Source organism: Lycium barbarum, chromosome 6, assembly GCF_019175385.1.
Source record: "Lycium barbarum isolate Lr01 chromosome 6, ASM1917538v2, whole genome shotgun sequence".
Classification (NCBI taxonomy): domain Eukaryota; kingdom Viridiplantae; phylum Streptophyta; class Magnoliopsida; order Solanales; family Solanaceae; genus Lycium; species Lycium barbarum.
This window is the reverse complement of record NC_083342.1, coordinates 107,439,732-107,459,711: the sequence shown is the minus strand read 5'-3', so window position 1 is coordinate 107,459,711 and position 19,980 is coordinate 107,439,732. Positions and strand designations below refer to the sequence as shown.

At 34.2% G+C, this 19,980-nt stretch overlaps 1 pseudogene; it reads left to right on the top strand.

Annotated features, from left to right (window-relative positions):
- The first annotated feature begins 14,201 nt into the window (after positions 1-14,201).
- Positions 14,202-16,058, top strand: LOC132599940 (pentatricopeptide repeat-containing protein At5g18950-like; annotated as a pseudogene).
- Positions 16,059-19,980: the final 3,922 nt, after the last annotated feature.

Sequence of the window (19,980 nt, the reverse complement as noted above, 5' to 3'; positions counted from 1 at the left end):
TCCGGCTTATGAGACATACTTTTAGTTATGCCTTAACTAAAAGTGTGCCCCATAAAATATAACTAAAAGTATGCCCCATAAGGCGGAACTTTTCTTTAAGGCATGACTAAAAGTTTGCCTTAAGGGAAAGTTCTGCCTTATGAGGCATACTTTTGGTTATGCCTTAATTAAAAGTCTGCCCCATAAGGCATAATTCCTTAAGGAAAAGTTTTGCCCCATAAGGCATAACTAAACTATGCCTTGAGGAAAAGTTATGCCCCATCCGGCATAACTTTAGTTTTTCCTTAAGGACTTTATGCCGGATCCGGCATACACTCCCTTCAGCCCTGCCTTGCAAAATTATTTTTTTATTTTATGCCTGAGCGGAGGTTCGAACCCAGAACCTCAGGTATCCAAGGTAAGGGCAAAACTTAAAGACCATAAATATGAGGACAAAATTTAAAGACCGCAAATATGATGGGCAAAATTTAAATAACGCCCAAAAGAACGAATTGCCCTTTGAAGGACAAAGGGAAATACATACCTAAAGATGTAACCAGATTTGCTTTCAAAAACTCTCTGGTTCCTTTCTTTCCACACAAACTAGCATATGCAGGGAGCGAGGATTTGTGTCTCAGATCTTCTTTGTCCCTTGGTTTAGGACTTTGTATTACCAGCATTGCATTAATTCTAGTGTTGTTCTTGGCATTACCCACTGAACATTGAATATAGTCAGGAATAGCTGCTATAGCTATTACGGGACAGTGTACGAAGAGATGATTTACAATCTCTGTATTCAGACAAATGACATGTAGTCATCCCTCTTCTCTGTAAATTATCCTGGGCAAGGGGCAGTTTCACTGTCTGGTGCTTTGTTTCTCCATATTTGTCTCCATGACTAGGTTCCTATTTCAGCCATGGAAGAGATCAAACTCTTATAGTAAGAGTTAATAGTGAAAGATCAAGTTGTTTGCAGCTCCCATACGAGTAAGTCTGGCTTGTCTTCTAGGACTGGTGTTGTTTCCACAGCTGAAACAGTTGTATCAGTTCCTCCATTTTCCAATCATTGCACCTTCTCTTAAATTTGATGTCCCACTATTGAACTGTTTTAATTGAGAGGCACTTTCAATTGCATCATTATTTCTTCTCTTTGCTGGGTATGAAGGAAACTGCATTTACTAGTCTTTTAACAGTGATAAGAAAAATTTCATTAGACCACACTTGCACATGCGTCGTTTTTCCTTTAAATGTATAATAGTTGATTGCGCATCTTGTGTTGGTCTTTAAGGTGCCCTTGGCTCTAACATATTCAGGTGCCTGGGATCCTGGAAGAAAGATTCTAGTGAGACATATTGATGAAGTCTAAAGAATAATGAGGTCCCCTCGTTCACCTCCTAATGTGCTTCCTCAAGTAGAAGTCAGCTTTTGTTCTACATGATTCCAAAAGATATAATAAATTACATCTTACTGATAATGCTGACTACTTTTCCATAGAGAAGCGCAATGGATGATGATGAAAATAGTTGCTTATGGGAGAAATATGACTAATTTGTTGGCCACTGATGCTTTAAATTCTGTCTTACATTGAGCAACCATCTGTAGAGGCTTCTCGATTATGTCCCTGCCGAACTTGTAAATTTCAACAAAAAAATTTGAAGGAAGACAAGCAACAAACAAATTGTATGTTTGTTATAAACAAGATGAACTTTTTCTCTTGTTGTGGCTAATTTAGCGTAGATAGTTGGCAGGTTGCAGGTTATGATGAGAGCATCCTAACAGCCTGCTTGATGCAACTTCACGTAAAGTTGAAAGTAAGGTAATTTGAGATGGCTCTCTAGAAAAAGTCTATTTTTAACAGGCTACTGAAAACTGGAAAATGAGAGTAGGATCTCTGGGTTTCCATGTTTTGCCTGGCTAGAGGAATATCTTGATGGCTTATGCCTGGCCAGAGAATTTAGTCAATATTGGCCTAGTCTAAGAAGATGACACTTATATATAGAAACAAAACAGTGGAGACAAGACAAATAGTTTGGATTTCCTGTGTTTCTAAATTTATGGTTCATGCCGTCTGCCTCTCCTCCCAAACTGAGGTCAAATGATCCTCTTGACTCTTGCTCCCTCTACAGTCCTTAATCTCTAACAATTAAATCAAACAATTGAAAAGGATAGAACTAAGCCCCGTGGCCCCCGTCCACATAATTTATAGTTTGTATGCGTTTTCGCACAAACACAAACAAACAACGCGAGCATATCGTCGAATGACTCTGAAGTTGATAAAAGAGGTACTTTAAAATAATTGTGAATGTGAAATAATTTAATCTATCAGAGAAACTTCTATATTATGTTTAATTCATAAAAAATAATACTAGTGTAACAGAGAATTTAAATTCTTTTGACTTCATATCAGAGATCAAACAAACAAACAAAAAAAATATATCACATGGCACGGAAAAGTACTTTGTTTTTGCTAGTAACACACAAGGGCAGCTCAATAAGATCGGTGGCCTAAAATCAACTTTAATGGGAGGTCTTATTTTTTTTGCTCAATATTTTTTAAAAGAAAAATTAACCTATAAATCTATTGTAGGTAAAAATTAAGCCTCATCATTGTTACGCCCTATTTTGAACGAGTCCAATATAATTTGTAACTTCCCGATTCTTCTAACTATGGACATCTTGTGATGGGCTGACCATCAGTACTAGCAACAATTTATTGAAGCCAACATATGAGTGCTTAAGATACTTAAAAGTCCTAGAAACAGGTTTGAACTCTATCGTGCCATTGTTAAGAGGCTAGAAAAGGAATAATGTGATTCCAATTCATATTCTTAGCAAGCCCTACAGAATCAGATCTCCTTTACGTCCAATGCATATAAATCTGGAGACGTGTAGATCTAATATAAGATAAAAAGCAATAAGCCACTGAGTTTTCACTTGACTGAGTCGATGCAATGCTGATGGATGTAAGAATATTAGTTCACTGCATTGTATTAGTAACTTAATTGTAGCAGCTTGTGGTTGTGTTTCTCGTCTCCTAAGAACAGGATATCTGTTTGTTTCACTAGATTTTAGTTCTTCTCTCTTTAGGTTGTACTAAATGCACTACTTGAAATCTTTCTGTTTCTTGTAGGCAATGATTGTTAAGAGGTTTTCGAGGGGACAGCACCACTCACAAAATATTCTTGTCAGCAGACTGATCTAGTGGAGTTGCAAATTATAGTTCCATATAATGCCTCTTTGGTCTAATAACCTTAGTCACTTTGCCCAAGTACCTTGTATAATAAAACATGACTATTCATCTGAAAATAGATCCGTCACTTGACCTTTTAACCTCCAACTATCTTAACCTCCTAAACAGTGAATAATTTCCTTGTCTGCACCGTGTAGTCGAACTTCTTTCTGCTCTCCTTCCTCCACATTTTTACTCCCTTTCCTAGAAAGTTGGATTCTTTTCCTAGCAGATGCCCATGGAAAAGAAAACTGGCAAAATCAGTTTTCTTTAATAATTGAAAGCGGCGGACCAATAATTATCCTAATCCCAAAAGTTCGCTGGTTGCTCTCTCCCTGTATTGGTGATGAGTGTTGAAGTTGTTACTGACATGGCAGCTGCTGAGATGGCGATGGAAGTGTTTGGACCTGGTTGCCCATTACATAAAGGTGATCGATACATACATTTTCTGGATGACAAGTTACTTCTCCTGGAATCTCAATATTACGTTCCGGATTTTCTCTGTATCAGGAGATGGTATTTTTTAACTAGTTCCACTCATAGAGAAGCTAACTGATAATTACCAACTTACAAACAGTATTAGTCTTTTAAGAAAATCATCGAATCTTTGTGTAATCAGTGGTCACTGAAATCATTGTAGCTCTGCGCGTTGCAAAATTATGAGCTTCTGCCTACCATTGGGTAGAACTTGATATGGGAAAGCGAATTTTAAAGTGTTGTTTAGACTGTTAGAAACTGCAAGGTGATTCAGTTGGCACGGTCCTTAATTTATGCAAACGCACCACTGAAGTGTTGTCTGTATACAGTATAATCTATACCTGAAATGTAGGGAAATTTTGGTACCTGAAAAAAAGTAAAAGAACCAGAAGTGGTCTATATATATATTTATATATATATATATATATTTTCTTCTTTTGCCTCATGAATATTTCAATTTTGATTGAAGTTTTTAAGAACCTCCGCATCAGTTGAAACTCTTTATCAAGCAATGGAAATGTTCATTTTGCATCATTCCAATTTTCATAGACCTGCTTTGCATGCAAACGGAAGGTCGGATGCATTAACATTTACGGTAGAATGCTAAACTACAACTTTACATTCAGGTACCAGCAAAAGCAGGAATATTTTAAGTAATTAAGTATTCCGATTTTAATGTATTTTATAAACCTATACTTGAATATAATACCTAGCTATTTATCTTAATTAATAGACTTTTGGTTAATGTTAAAAGAAACCATACTCCGAGGCAACAAATTAAATTTCTAATTGACACAGGACTTAGAAATTTATTTTACAAAATCATGATTTGAAACAATTTACTGATCTTATCTTTAGTTAATGTTATAAGAAAAGAAATACTCCATGACTAATTTATATTTCTCTGAGATATTTGTAAATTGACAAGATGGAACATCTACGAGTGATTTTCTTTGACCGTTTGGAGTACTTTTGTAAGCATCCTTAAAAAAGGTGATTTGCACAAATAGGCCATTTTGCGCAGGTATTTAAAAATTGTACCCTATTTTGATAGGGTTTAAAAATGAGATTATAAACATTTTTTTGCACGGATTGCCCGGGGTGGTCTTTAAATTTTGCCCCTCATATTTGTGTTCTTTAAGTTTTGCCTTTCGCTTGGATACCTGAGGTTCTGGGTTCGAATCCCCGCTCAGGCAAAAAATAAAAAAATAATTTCGCAAGGCAGGGCTGGGGGGAGTGTATGCCGGATCCGGCATACAATCCTTAAGGAAAAACTAAAGTTATGCCCGAGGGGACAGACTTTGTCTTGAGACATATATTTTATTTTATTTTTACTTTTCAAGGCAAACTTTTAATTATGCCTTAAGGAAACGTTCCGCCTTATGGGGCATGCTTTTAGTTATGTCTTAACTAAAAGTGTGTTTCATAAAATATAACTAAAAGTATGCCCCATAAGGCGGAACTTTTCCTTAAGGCATAACTAAAAGTTTGCCTTAAGGAAAAGTTCTGTCTTATGAGGCATACTTTTGGTTATACCTTAATTAAAAGCCTGCCCCATAAGGCATAGTTCCTTAAGGAAAAGTTTTGCCCCATGAGGCATAACTAAACTATGTCTTGAGGAAAAGTTATGCCCCCTCCGGCATAACTTTAGTTTTTCCTTAAGGACTTTATGCCGGATCCGGCATACAATCCTCAAGGAAAAACTAAAGTTATGCCGGAGGGGCAGACTTTGCCTTGAGACATATATTTTTTATTTATTTATTACTTTTCAAGGCAAACTTTTAATTATGCCTTAAGGAAAAGTTCCACCTTATGGGGCATACTTTAGTTATGCCTTAACTAGAAGTAGGGTTGTTCACGATTTTGGTTAAAACCAAAACCAAACCGAAAATTTAACCAAACCGAATAAAAAAATCGACATTTGGTTTGGTTTGGTTTGATTTGGTTTTAAATTTTAAAAACCAATAATATTTGGTTTGGTTATGGTTCTATTAAAAAATAACCGAATAAATAACCGAACCAAACCGATAAATTATATACATAAATTTTATAATTATTTATATGTATAATATTAATTTTTCATAAATAATTATAAATATTTTATACCTTTTAATCATTAATTTGATTTTTGGTCTACTTATTTCACATGATTGTTTAAGGCCCGTGTTTTTAAGAGTATGTCAAAGCCCATGTCTTTAAGTCTTTTAACTCTTTAAGTATTAAGTGTAAACCTACTAACAGAAGCTCACGTTAGAGTCTAATGTCTTTAACTTAAATTTTTAGCCTTTCTTTGTCAGCCATTTGATTTTAGGTTGTTTCTTCTTCTTTTTTCCGAATTTATACTTTTCTTTTTTCTTGTCTGAATAGGTCCGAAACTTCTAATATTTTTCATATGGAAAGGACATAGGTTGTAGATTTGAAGGTTCTTATAGAAGATACTTCAGTAACATCAGCATTTGCTGCAACTCAAGCACATGATAATGCCCTAATACTTCTTTTGTGGGTAATCCTCCTAAAAAGCATAAAAGAACAACTCCTTCTAGTCGAGACCCTAGCCTTGGAGATAATGATAGAACAACATCCGAAGTTTGGGATCATTACACACAGTTTTTTTAATAAAATGGGAGAATTAAGGGCAAAATGCAAGTATTGCCCCAAAGTTTGGGATCGTTACACAAAGTTTTTTTATTTCATATATTTTCATTTTAATTTTAGGTAGTCTTTATGTTTAATTAATATATATGTTTGTAACAATAACTAAAAGCACCTATGCTCTACTTTATTTCTTGGTATGTGTATTAAGATGACAAAAATGGTGCAGCCACTACTAAGTTAGTTTTTAGCTCTATATGTGTCACGACCCGACTAGGGGCCGTGACGAGTACCCGATACTTGTACCGAGCACCCCTTATCTATCGTTTTACCTTTACTTCTCAGCGGGCCGTAGGAACTGTGCCATATATTTTTTTTTTCGTTACTAAACATTAACATTAGTAGCATCATCGTAAACATAGACTAGTAAACTTTGCTATCACGTTATACGGAGACGTGAACATTCCAAAATACAACACATCTAACTGTACATATCTGTCTACGAGCCTCTAGACATAGTACACATATACATAGAAAGGGGCCGAGTACTGTCGTGCCCGAGTATATACACAAAATAGTACCAAGGAACTGGGACTCCGGAACAACTGGAGCGATGTCAAATGCCGCTGGTAGAACTCCTAAGAATCAAACTCGCCTGTCTGCTGACCTGCGCGGCATGAAACGCAGCGTCCACAAGAAGGGACGTCAGTACGAATAGTGTACCGAGTATGTAAGGCATAAAAGATAATACAAGCAGGAACATAGAGTACGATTAACAATATCATGAGATTGTAGGACATATAATGAGGCTAGAAAGTGACCTGTACGTAGGAACGCCCCTTTCAGGCCGGATACCGTGCATGCTTGTCCTTCCCTTTTTAAAACGTTCCTTTTTCATAGGCATAGAAAATAGGGTTTATATAATGTCGTGTTTTATCATATTATATCCTATCATCTCCTAGCGTGTCGTATCATATCATGTCGTAGCATATCATATGATAGTATATTATGTCATAGCGTATCATGTCATAGCATAGCGTGTCATAGCGTATCATGTCATAGCACAGCGTGTCATAGCGTATCATGTCATAGCATAGCATGTCATAGCGTATCATATCATAGCATAGCATGTCATGTCATAGCGTATCATATCATAGCATAGCATGTCATGTCATAGCATAGCACCGAACAATGTCGGCTCGCCCACATAGCGCCGAAATACCGGCTCGCCCATATATCCCGCGTCCGGGCATCCCGCGTCCAGGATGATAAGCCAGCTGACCAGGTGGCAATGAAACATGTTTCCCTTCACATTCCCCCATGTATCCCTTCCCCCCATCCCATGTTCATATACATATCTTATATACATATACATATTTTATATACATTTACATATCTTATATACATATACATATTTCCATTAGAATGGTACAGTACTTATCGTTTGATAATCGGAACGAGGATCAAAAGTTTCCTTTGGATTCTACTCCAAAATAAGTCAAACGGAGCAATAGGGAAAATCCGGGAACAATGGGCCCACCTCGGGTCAAATGAGGCGGCGTACCAAATTTACGTACATTATATTTCATGACGTCACTTGTGAGGGTTTTAAGGTAGTCGGGTCATATTTATGCCAGTTCCAGATGTTTATGAAGTTTTTCCAATATTTTACACAATTTCTAATTCAATTCTACTGAATGAAAAAGGGGAAACTTTAGGTGCGGATTCCGGAGAATGGAGTTGTCCCCGAGGCTCGTATCCAACTTATTACGTCTATGATATGCCATAGAAGGAAGGGTAAAGCCTTACATACCTTTTCCGCTTCATACACGTCTCCAAAATCAAGTTTCAAGTTCGCCAAAATCTACAATTTGGTCACAATTACCAAATGTTAATTGTAAGGCTTTAAGATTTCAATCTTAACCAATACTTGTCTACAAAAATTTGGGCAGCATCTCCCCTATACGTACAACATCCCCAAAATTCAACTTAGCCAATTTTTTATCAACAACAATCCGGGAATTCAACCCGGCCAAACTATCAACACAATGACAACAACCATGACTACAAAACACAATATAACACAACTAGTCTTCTTTCCAACATAATGCAATAGCTTTCATTCCAACTTCACATTTCCAAATCAATCTCAATGTTTTTACATTCATTACTAATCAAGGTCATTACAATATAATTCGGAAGCATTTCATATCATTTCAACAAAATATTCACAAGATATACAAAATATACAAACTTTCCACCAAAACCATAATCCATCCAAAACTTCAAATCTTCAATCTACATATTCATAACATATTTCCATCTTCCAATTTCATCAACCATAATCATAATTCACATCTTAACAACTTCATTTCCATTATATCACAAAATCATTCCAAAGTGACATAATCTTCTACATTCCATATTTCCAACTTCCACCAAATTTATTCAACTTTCATTTCCAATATAAATTTCACCATAACCACAACTAGAATACAACATAAAATTCAACTCATATTATTTATACAACAATATACATATATGTCCACTTACATATATGCACACCCACTTTGTAAACTTCCATATTTTCATAAATTCTACTCATTTCTACATACTACAACATAAACCAACCTTCATAACATAATAAAAAGGGATTAATTCTTACCTTTTTCTACAATCTTCTTCACTTGACCAAGTTGTCAACTTGAAGAAACAAGTGCTCTTTCTTCCAAAATAATTACACCAAGTTGTAAAGGACCCTTGAATTAGTAGAAATACCATAAGAAAATAATTTTTGGGAGAAGATTTCAAAGGGCAAAAATTTGCAAGCTATGGCCGTATGGCCTTCAAGCTTTTGCTCTTCTTTTTGTTGTTTTTCTCTTTCTCAAATTTTTTTGAAGTTTCTAAGGCTAATGATCCCTTCTAGTCTTATTTATCACATGGAAAATTAATTAAGTGACATGGGTTGGTCCCGAGTTGGGCCTAGCCCACTGACCTTTCGACCTTAAAACGTCCATATCTCCTTGTACCGACGTCACCTGAAAACCCACGACCTATGGTTGGAAAGCTAATTCAATTATCTACAACTTCTATTTCTTGGTATTTTTCCAAATTCCAAACTTATAATACCGTATTTGCCCCTAGAAGTCAGATCACCCGAAAACGTTTTCTTAAAAGTATTCGTTTGGAGGACTTCCACTTTGATTTGGCCCAAGGGTCCTTCTTGAGTTGTGTTTAACTTCACATATGTGATTCATATGACTTGTCACATATTCCAAAAAAAATCTTAACGTGTGGGCCCCACCTCAGCTTACAAATAATCCGACGTTTAAAATTACGGGATATAACAATATGTAATAGTTTAGCAACTTTGGGTAACTTGAGTACTACACTATCACTAATAGTGAAAATGTTTCCATGATGTATATCGTTCAACCTTAAACTATAAATAAAAGTTATCGTTTGAATAAAAAAAAAAGACATGTCTTTTTCAACTTTTTAATGTTTTACTGATAAGTCTCATGACTACTAGTCATAAACCGAAAAATCGAACCAAACCGAACCAACCCGACAATAACCAAACTGGTGGTTATTATTTTATTTGGTTTGGTTATGGTTTTAGATATTTAAAAACCGACTAAATTGGTTTGGTTATGGTTTTAATCAATAACCGACCCAAACCGATCCATGAACACCCCTAACTAAAAGTGTGCCCCATAAAATATAACTAAAAGTATGCCCCATAAGGCGGAACTTTTCCTTAAGGCATAACTAAAAGTTTGCCTTAAGGAAAAGTTTTGTCTTATGAGGCATACTTTTGGTTATGCCTTAATTAAAAGTCTGCCCCATAAGGCATAGTTCCTTAAGGAAAAGTTTTGCCCTATAAGGCATAACTAAACTATGCCTTGAGGAAAAGTTATGCCCTCTCCGGTATAACTTTAGTTTTTCCTTAAGGACTTTATACCGGATCCGGCATACACTCCCTCCAACCCTGCCTTACGAAATTATTTTTTTATTTTATGCTTGAGCGGGGGTTCGAACCCAGAACCTCAGGTATCCAAGCTAAGGGCAAAACTTAAAGACCACAAATATGAGGGGCAAAATTTAAAGACCGCAAATATGAGGGGCAAAATTTAAAGACCACCCCAAAAGAAGGGGCAATTCGCAGCCGATTACAAATTTAATGAAAAAAAAAATCGAAAATGGATCACATATACCTTTCATCCACCTATTTGGTCCAAAAATATGCCCAACCTACTTTTTTGGCTCAAGAATACCCCTCAAACTAACACCCTAATTTGTGGTATTTTTCAATTTTAAATGCCATGTGACTTGTTTTGATTGGCCACATATATTATTTAATTTAAAAATTAAACTCCACTCATTTAATCTGACCCATTTTGTAACTTAAGCCCACTTCAAATTGCATATTTCTATTCTATATATAATAAGTGTCATGGAGGGATGAACACAGCAGTCCCTCCTTGTATCCACTGCTTCACGAATTGTACCCGCATTAAATTCTTGTACCATGAGCTATATAATTTGTACAATTTATCCAACTATTTTTATATCCCATGTAGACATGTGTCATAGTACTTAATATTTATTCCCTTCTCATGTATAGATGTATGTACTTTAAATTTAATTCTCTGACACATTTATTTTATCCGTGCACTTTTATTTGTTCACTTTTGACTTTTTGCGTTCTAGCTGAATATTTATTCTCTTCTCGTGTATAGACATATGCAGCTCAATTTTAATTCTCCTATATAAATTTATTTCCTCCATGCACTTTAATTTGTTCACTTTTGACTTTTCACATTCTTTGAGAATTAATAAATCCCACGTGGATATATGGCTAATAAAAATGAAGTACTTCCTTCGTCCATATTACTTGGCCACATTATTAAAAATATATGTCTATTTTTCTATTCTATATTTATCTTCTTTTCTATTTCTATTATCCCTGTTTTTCTTCTTTGTCAATACTTTAAACGTGAAGAGAGGATGAACAATAGCAATGGACATTTGCACCAAAAGTTATTTTAATGCTCCTACACATAACTTGTTTACTTTTGACTTTTCACGTTCTTTGAAAATGAACAAAATCAAGTATGCATTTTATTATAATATCCATATTTATTGGTATATAGTCTCAATAGTCTTAGAAAATGATTTGGAAATGAATGATTAATGTGAAGGGTAAAATAAGAAGAATTTTTTTTCCTTGATATGTTAACATCGATAAGTAAAAGTAAAGGGAGGAAGTGACATTTATCCCCGTTTTCCTTCATTGTCAATACTTTACTCATTTACTCTCCTTTGTAGTCTCTGATTATTGTTTCTTTATATTTATAAAATGTATTACTTTATATTTTCATTTCAGAATTAAAATTTGGTGATTAATGATGTAACATATATATTTCTAATTTTGATTTCTTTGTAACAATTAATATAAAAAATTATAATATATTTTTTAATTAATTTAATAAAAATATTTTAATCCAATATATACAACAAAATGGTTTTTATATTTGGATCTGAATAGTTACTTAATTGAAATGGATATTAACCTGTCAGTATACATATAAAATATTAAAGAATTTAAAAGAAAAAATTTAGAATCAAAATATTAATTTTCCCTCATATTCTTACTAATTTTCTTTTACATCAATGAACAACTTTCATTGTCATGATAATGATAAAAAAATCCGACTCTTTCCATCTCAGAGATTTTTAATTACAACTAAAGTGATGGTACATAAAATACATTTTGTATATATAATAACAATTAAATGTTTTTAAAAGTTATTTTCAAAATACAAACCTTAAAGAATGACTAATTAAAGTGAATAGACATGATGCATGGGCATGTATTGCTACTATATATATATATATATATATATATATATATATATATATATATGTGGCCAATCAAAATAATTTTAAAATTAAATAATATATGTGGCCAGTCAAAATAAATATTCTCTCTGTTTCAATTTGTTTATCTTACTTTCCTTTTTAGTCTACAAAATAATTTTCCTTTTTTTTTTTTTTTTGCAACCCTTTAATTTCAACTTTTCATATAATATGTTCAAGACCACAAAATTAAAAAGCATTTTTGTACATTTTACATATCTTTAATTTAAGACCACGAGATTCGAAAGTCTTGTTTATTTTCTTAAATTTCGTGTCAAGCCTTTCGCTTGGATACCTGAGGTTCTGGGTTCGAACCCCCGCTCAGGCATAAAATAAAAAAATAATTTCGCAAAGCAGGGCTGGGGGAGGGTATGCCGGATCCGGCATAAAGTCCTTAAGGAAAAACTAAAGTTATGCCGGAGGAGGCATAACTTTTCCTCGAGGCATAACTTTTCCTCAAGGCATAGTTTAGTTATGCCTTATGGGGCAAAACTTTTTCTTAAGGAACTATGCCTTATGGGGCAGACTTTTAATTAAGGCATAACCAAAAGTATACCCTATAACGCAGAACTTTTTCTTAAGGTATAGACTTTGCCTTATAAGACAAACTTTTAGTTATGTCATAAAGAAAAATTCCGCCTTATGTGGCATACTTTAAAAGTTTGTCCATTAAAAGTATGCTCCCATCGGTATAAACTTGTGAAGGAATTATCAAAGTTATGCCGGACCCGGCATACTTATGCCAAGTTTGCCCATAAGGCATAAGTATGCCGGATCCGGTATAAATTTGGTAATTCCTTAACAAGTTTATACCGGTGGGGGCATACTTTTAATGGGTAAACTTTTATGCCGGACTCAGCATAAACTTGTGAAGAAATTACCAAAGTTGTGTCGGACCCGACATACTTATGCCAAGTCTGCCCATAAGGCATAAGTATGTCGGATCTGACATAACTTTGGTAATTGCTTCACAAGTGTATGCCGACGGGGGCATAGCGAAATTTAAATTTTGCTTTGCGATTTTTTTTTAAAATTTTGACTGTGTGGGAGTTTGATCCTGAAAACGTTTAGCCGAAGGGCAAAATTTAAAAATTTCAAATATGAGAGCAAAATTTAAAGACCACCCTCTGCGAATTGCCCGTTATCTGTCAATGCCCAGTGAAGCAGTGTCTTCTACCTCGTACTTGTAGCTTCACACTCGTGCAAAAATTTCACAATGCCACCCTTCCATTCTCACCAGCCAGCAAGATTCGTCCTATTTTTTTTTTAAATCATTTTCTAAGCCGTAAAGCATTCTTCTTTCAAAGTTCCATTATATCAGTCGACATATCGGATTCTACTGTCTTGTCAATACTTTGGGAAATTATAAAGAGTTTCAGATATGGGTGTGTAAGGATCAATACACTAGCTTTCCTTCTTCTAAGGCTACCCAAAGGTAATTTTTTTCATTAAAAATGTATTCTTTCTTGCAGTTATATCTCATATTGCTATTCATAAATGTGTAAAAGAAGAGGCCTTTCATGTCAATTCATGTATTCAAGCTGTTTTTTTGTGCATTTATGGATACCCTTTTGAATTTTATTGAAGACGGCAGATTTTACAATTCTTTGCTGCATTTATATTTCACATTGCGAGTCATACATGTTTCTATATGTTTTAATGAAGAGGTTTGAAAGTTCATGTATTTAACTGAAATTTGTTGGCATTCTTGGACACCCATTTGTATTTTAATGAGGAATCTACAGATTTGAGATGCTTTCTTGCATTCATGCGTTTAGCTAAAAAAGATTGGAATTTTTGGTACCCATTTGAAATTCTTTATTGCATTTATATATCATATTGCTATTTTTATATGCTTAAATGTGCATATGAAGAGGCATTCCAGCTAAATTCATGTATTCTAGCTGAATATTAGATTGGTATATCTGGATACCATTTGAATTTTATTGAAGAATTCGCTCATTTGAAATTCTTTTTTGCATTTGTATCTCATATTGCTATTTGTAAATTCTTATATGTGCATATAAATAGGCATTCCATGTAAATTCATGTATTTTAGCTGAATATGTGATTGGCATTTCTGGATAGTGGATACCCATTTGAATTTTATTAAACAATCTGCAGATTTGAATGGCTAGACCTCCATTTTTTGTCACAAGCCTGTGCACTCACCAAAACATTAACTTCCCAATCCGTAACCTTAGCATTGCTGGAACTAGTAGCAGGGTTGAAGGTGAAGTTGCTGTGCAAAACCAAGATCAATCAAGTTCAGGGAATCATCAAAGTGAGCAACCGAGCTTAACTGAGATAGCTAAAGATGTTTGCAAAGTCATCCGGACACGACCCAGATGGGAACAATCATTGTCATCTAAAAAATTTCCCACTGTTAAGTTTACTGATCCAAGATTCTATACTGAGGTTTTGAAGGCAGAAAAGAATGTTATGTTCTCGCTTCGGTTTTATTATTGGCTTAGTTCTCAAAATGGATTTTCGAGGGATCAGTTCTCTGATGAAGTAATATTTAGTGGGCTTGTACAAGCCAAGGCCGCCAGTGCAGCTAAATCTTTTCGACAAAATATGAATTTTGTGCCTCAACCTAGTTGTTTGGAGGCCTACATTGAGTGTCTTTGTGAAAATGGATTGATTGAGGATGCCGTCGATGTGTTTACTGAATTGAGAGGTGTTGGCCACTGTCCATCGTTGAAAATTTGGAATTCAGCCTTTTCAGATTCTATCCGAGCTGGAAGAACTGACATTGTATGGAAATTGTATGAGGATATGACAGAATCTGGTGTTGAAGCAGATGTACATACGATTGGGCACTTGATTCAAGCATTTTGTATGGAGAACAATGTTCCAAAAGGTCATCAACTTCTTCGACAGGTCTTGGAAGCTGGGCATAAATTGATTTACGAATCATGCAAGAATAGAAATTACTTTAGACTGTCATCTCTTCTCCATTCAATGATTGCAACTAATCGGTCTATAGATATATTCACTTATCAGCATGTTATTCAGGGACTATGCGAAACGAAAAAAAGGCATGAAGCTTTTCGGATCTTTAATGATCTAAAGAATAGAGGTTATGCTCCGGATATGGTTATGTATACAACAATGATTAATGGTCTTTGTAAAATGAAATTACCTGGAGATGCCCGAAAATTATGGTTTGAAATGATTCAAAAGGGATTCAATCCCAACGAGTACACATATAACACACTCATCCATGGGTATCTAACAACTAACCATCTAAGAGAAGCTGAAAGTCTTTAAAAGCAAATGTGTGATAAAGGATATGGAAAGACCACAATGACATATAACACCATGATTTATGGGCTGTCTTTATAGAAGAGTAGAAGAAGCTCACAACTTGCTCAATGAAATGGCTGAGAAAGGTGTTGCGCATGATGTAGTCACATACAATTCTCTTATTCAGGGTTTCTACAAGGATGGGAAGATAGCTGAAGGTCTTCAGTTTTTATATGAACAATTAAAGCAGGGGTTGCAACCATCACCTGCTTCTTATACAGTGTTAATTGAGAAACTTTGTCAGGTCGGCCAGGTTTTGGAAGCAAAATCATTGTGGAAAGATATGCAGGATAGAGGTGTCAAACCTGCAACATCGACTCATGATTCTATAATACTTGGATTGATCAAGCAGGGACATGTAAAAGAGGGGGTCGATTGGTTGAGCAGTATGATGAAGAGAAGGCTCAGACAAAGGAGACAAACTTTTGAGAAACTTCGCTTTGTTTGGTTTGTATCCTAATTTAGAATTTTCTTTCCTTAAAAGAAAGAGACAAAAAGTCAATGGGACAAAATTCAGCGTGCCTTCTACAGCTTTCAGATTTGCCATTTTACGCCAAAAGCCCATCGTGCAAATGACCCATTTTGAAGGCCAAAAATTAAAGACCAGCCCATTTGAAAAGCAAACCGTTCGTTGGCAGTTACTAACAATTTACGAGGATTAGAGTAGCAGGCCCAATGTAAGCCCAGTTGTTTACGTAGCAGCCTAAAAAAATCCATCGTAACAGTTGATTTTTTTTTTTTTTTTTTTAATTTTAATTTTTTTACGCGGATTGGCCTTCATTTGGGATGGTCTTAAATTTTGGTCCTTCAAATTGGTGGTCTTTAAGTTTTGTCCCTCAAATTGGTGATCTTTAATTTTTGCCCTCTGTCTTTGCAAATTCTGTCCATGCAAGGCAGAATTTGCAAATTTTGTTCATCCAAATTTTGCCTTAAAGCCCAGGCAGAATTTGCATAGGTAGAGGGCAAAAATTAAAGACTATCCCCAAAGTAGGGCAATCCTGCAAATTTCCCACAGTTGAATGCCCAAGCCCGTAAAGTACTATAAATGAAAGAGGAATTTACAAGAATGATTTTGGGGTGAGTGGTCTTGAATTTTTGACCTCGTTTGCCTCATAGATTAAACTTTAAGGTCAATAAGTTTTAGTTTTTTCCATTGAAGATTTGCTCATGGGACAAGATAGGGTTAAAAGTAGAAGACCATCTATTTTCAAAATTGGTGTAATTTACTGAAATGAATGAGGAGGTGAGGAAATGAAACTCCTTTCAAATTAAACCCGCATATCATATGAGTTTCTATGAACCAACTAGACGTGCAGTAAATAATAGTCAAACTTAATATGTGTTCTTTATGTGCTTTTGTTTTGGTTTGGTACAATACCAGCAACCTTGATACAATAGTTAAATTATACATAGGAAAAAAGTACATCTTGTGAACTTGGCGTTTGCCTAGATTAAATCTTAGATATTGTATTTCATAGTTCATATCTTCTAGTATAATAGAATATAAATCAAATAGCAGTTTTAAAAATATTAACAGAAAAGAGTCAACCTATTAAATTTAACTTTGTATATGTTTTTCTGTTTTGTTGTTTATAATTTTTAGAGAGATATTTCGAGAGCATAACCAACAAACAAAATTTCCTGCATAGATAATTGAAAAGGAAATTTTAATATCTATATTGGAAAAAGTTAAAGGCTACTGCTTATAATTTTTTTTTTAAAAAAAAAAACAAGGAAAGGAGCCTAACATAAAATACATAGACAATGAACTCATAAATAAATATGATAAATTGATGATGAATCATACATGCATGAAAAAGATAATATACTGCCAATTGTTGGAGCTGAATCCATATTTTTTATTCATGAGAAATAAGTCATTCACTAGACTTTTTCATTATTCGTACAAGGTAGTAAAAACAAAGAAAAAAGAAAACACGAAGAAATTAAATGCTGAAATCACATGAAAACATTAATGCATAATATGGATTTGGTAGCAGAGAGTTCATTGTCACTGCACACTAACTTCACAAACATATGTATTCATCATATACTGGCGAGACGCGACAAGTGCAACAAACCCAACAATCGCTGCAATGGACGTTCGAATTGCAAAGTCTCCCACAAGTATTAAGTTGTGGAAGTAGTCTTCCCTTGATTCCTGAGATATCGTAATCAGTGTCTCGTGCAGCCATGACTTTTGTGTTTGAGAACCACGACACATGAACTGCAATATTTCATCACATCAAATAAGGAAATGACTAGTGAAATACGAAAATCAACATTTAAATTAAACGTGATGCATAGCAAACCATGCATATGAAGTTGGCTGTATATGTATCTACATATAGTTACAAGCAAAATAATGTAACAGTTCGATTTAAAGATAAATAGAGATGAATACTAACTAGTGGCTGCCATGAAAAGAGTAATCAGAATGAAACTAAGCTTTAGCAACGCCATGTTAAGAATGACACTTTACACTTTACGAATATCTGTGTGAGGATCTCATTTCTTTCCAAATGTCGTAATTTATAGACCTCGAATATGATTTTAGCTCTCGAGCATGTGCTAAGGTTGCTTCTCTTTCCTTTTTTCCTTTTTTTTTTATTGATTTTATATTGGGGTCAACTCTTGGAAGAACTAGTCTCCTTTTTTAATTTGAAAAAGAAAAAGTTTCCTTTTTTTAATTATAAATGAAATATATTACTGAAAGTTCCCTTTACTCTTCCACTTCCCAATAAAAGTATCTAGAATAAAATTTATTGACTAAGAAGTACATTGTAAAAGAAATTACAGTTTTTAATAATCTTTATAAAAATGAATACAGCTGTTATTCTTTCAAGATGCATGTGAAAATTTATGATGACTTTAATGATGCAATCCATAAGATTATACATATGGCTACTAATAATTTATATTGAAGTTGTCAAGCTTGATTGAAGAAAAAATATTACTTTGTGTTATATAACTAGTGAATTTGTTTGTATTTTGTACGATCATACTTATGTAAATCTATGAAATATCTTTTTTCTAATCAAGAATATTTCAATCAAATAGCATCTCTCATTTTAAATGCATATCTCAAATATATCCAAATTTATTATATTGAACGAATGTTACAATTATATATTAAAGAGATTAAGGTAGCTTAGTCACGATCGTCTTTTTTTTTTTTCCAACACCTTAGGCACAATATAAAGAGTACTCACCTAGCTACTATATATTTTTTGTATTTTTCCAAGTTTGATGATTTATATTATCCTTAATTATATCAACTATAGAGTTGAACTCTTCTATCACATGTAGACTTGCGCACATCATCTAAATTAGTTAACATATTAAACCATGTTTTGTACAATGTTGAGCCATCTAATTCACAAATCAAAACACTCTCAATTCATGTATCCATATTGAGATTCAAATATTTCCTATAGCTCCATGAGCATAAATAACTATTTTCAATGTTCGCGTACTACTTGTTTGGATTTTAAATTTTTAGTTAGTATTTGTCATTGTTGTTTCACAATTTTCAACGTCCGTGCTTTTATTTGCATTCTTTGCTGGACTCGAACTGAAAACATCTTAAACTTCCCAATTGGATCATATTGAGTTGCACCACATGAAATGACATATATACGAAATAAATTTATAATTTCTTATAAAACCTATATATCACTAGTAGGTTCCTTCCAACCTCTCCACCCCCTTCCTTTTCTTGAGTGAACAAAGGGACCGAGACAGGTTATTTCTTGGGTCATTTGCACTTTTGTCCCTATTTTGTTCTAGTCTTTAACTTTTGTCCAAGCAACTATTTCGCCTGACATAAGTTTATGCTTCCCATTATTATATCCTAAAAGTTATGTCCCGCACCCCTAAATTCAATTTTGAAGGGTGAAAAAAAGATCATCCACGTTTGAAGGCCAAAAATTAAAGATCAACCCATTTGAAGGACAAACCTTGCAATTTCTTCCATCGTGTATTGGTTCACACCTGTGCCAAACATATTGGAAAGAGAAACATGGTAGGTCCATTCCTTGCCCAAACTTTGTTATCGAAAAGTCATTTTTAGGATTCCCATCTAAAGAATTTTAAATAATTAAAAGTTACTCCTATAAAGTTTTTAAAGTTTAACCGTTTTGAAACTAATTTTAGACAGTAATTTGGTCTAAAGTTGAAATTGAGGGTTTAAAATTTTAAACTTTAGACTTTTCGGTTTGAAGTTTACTCAAAGGTTTGAAGAAGAAGAAAAAAGAAAGAAGCAACATCTAGCAGCAACAACATGAAGTTTGCCAACTTGAAATATTTTTTAAACATGGGACACGTTTTAGATATATGGGTGGCTGTGCAATGAATTAGGCTTTACAGTTGAAATTCGACGTTTGAGATTGAGTAGCTTGGAGCACTTTTGCAGGGATTCTTATCTGATAATTAAACAGAGATTTCCGTTATGTAAAGTATCCTACTAACGA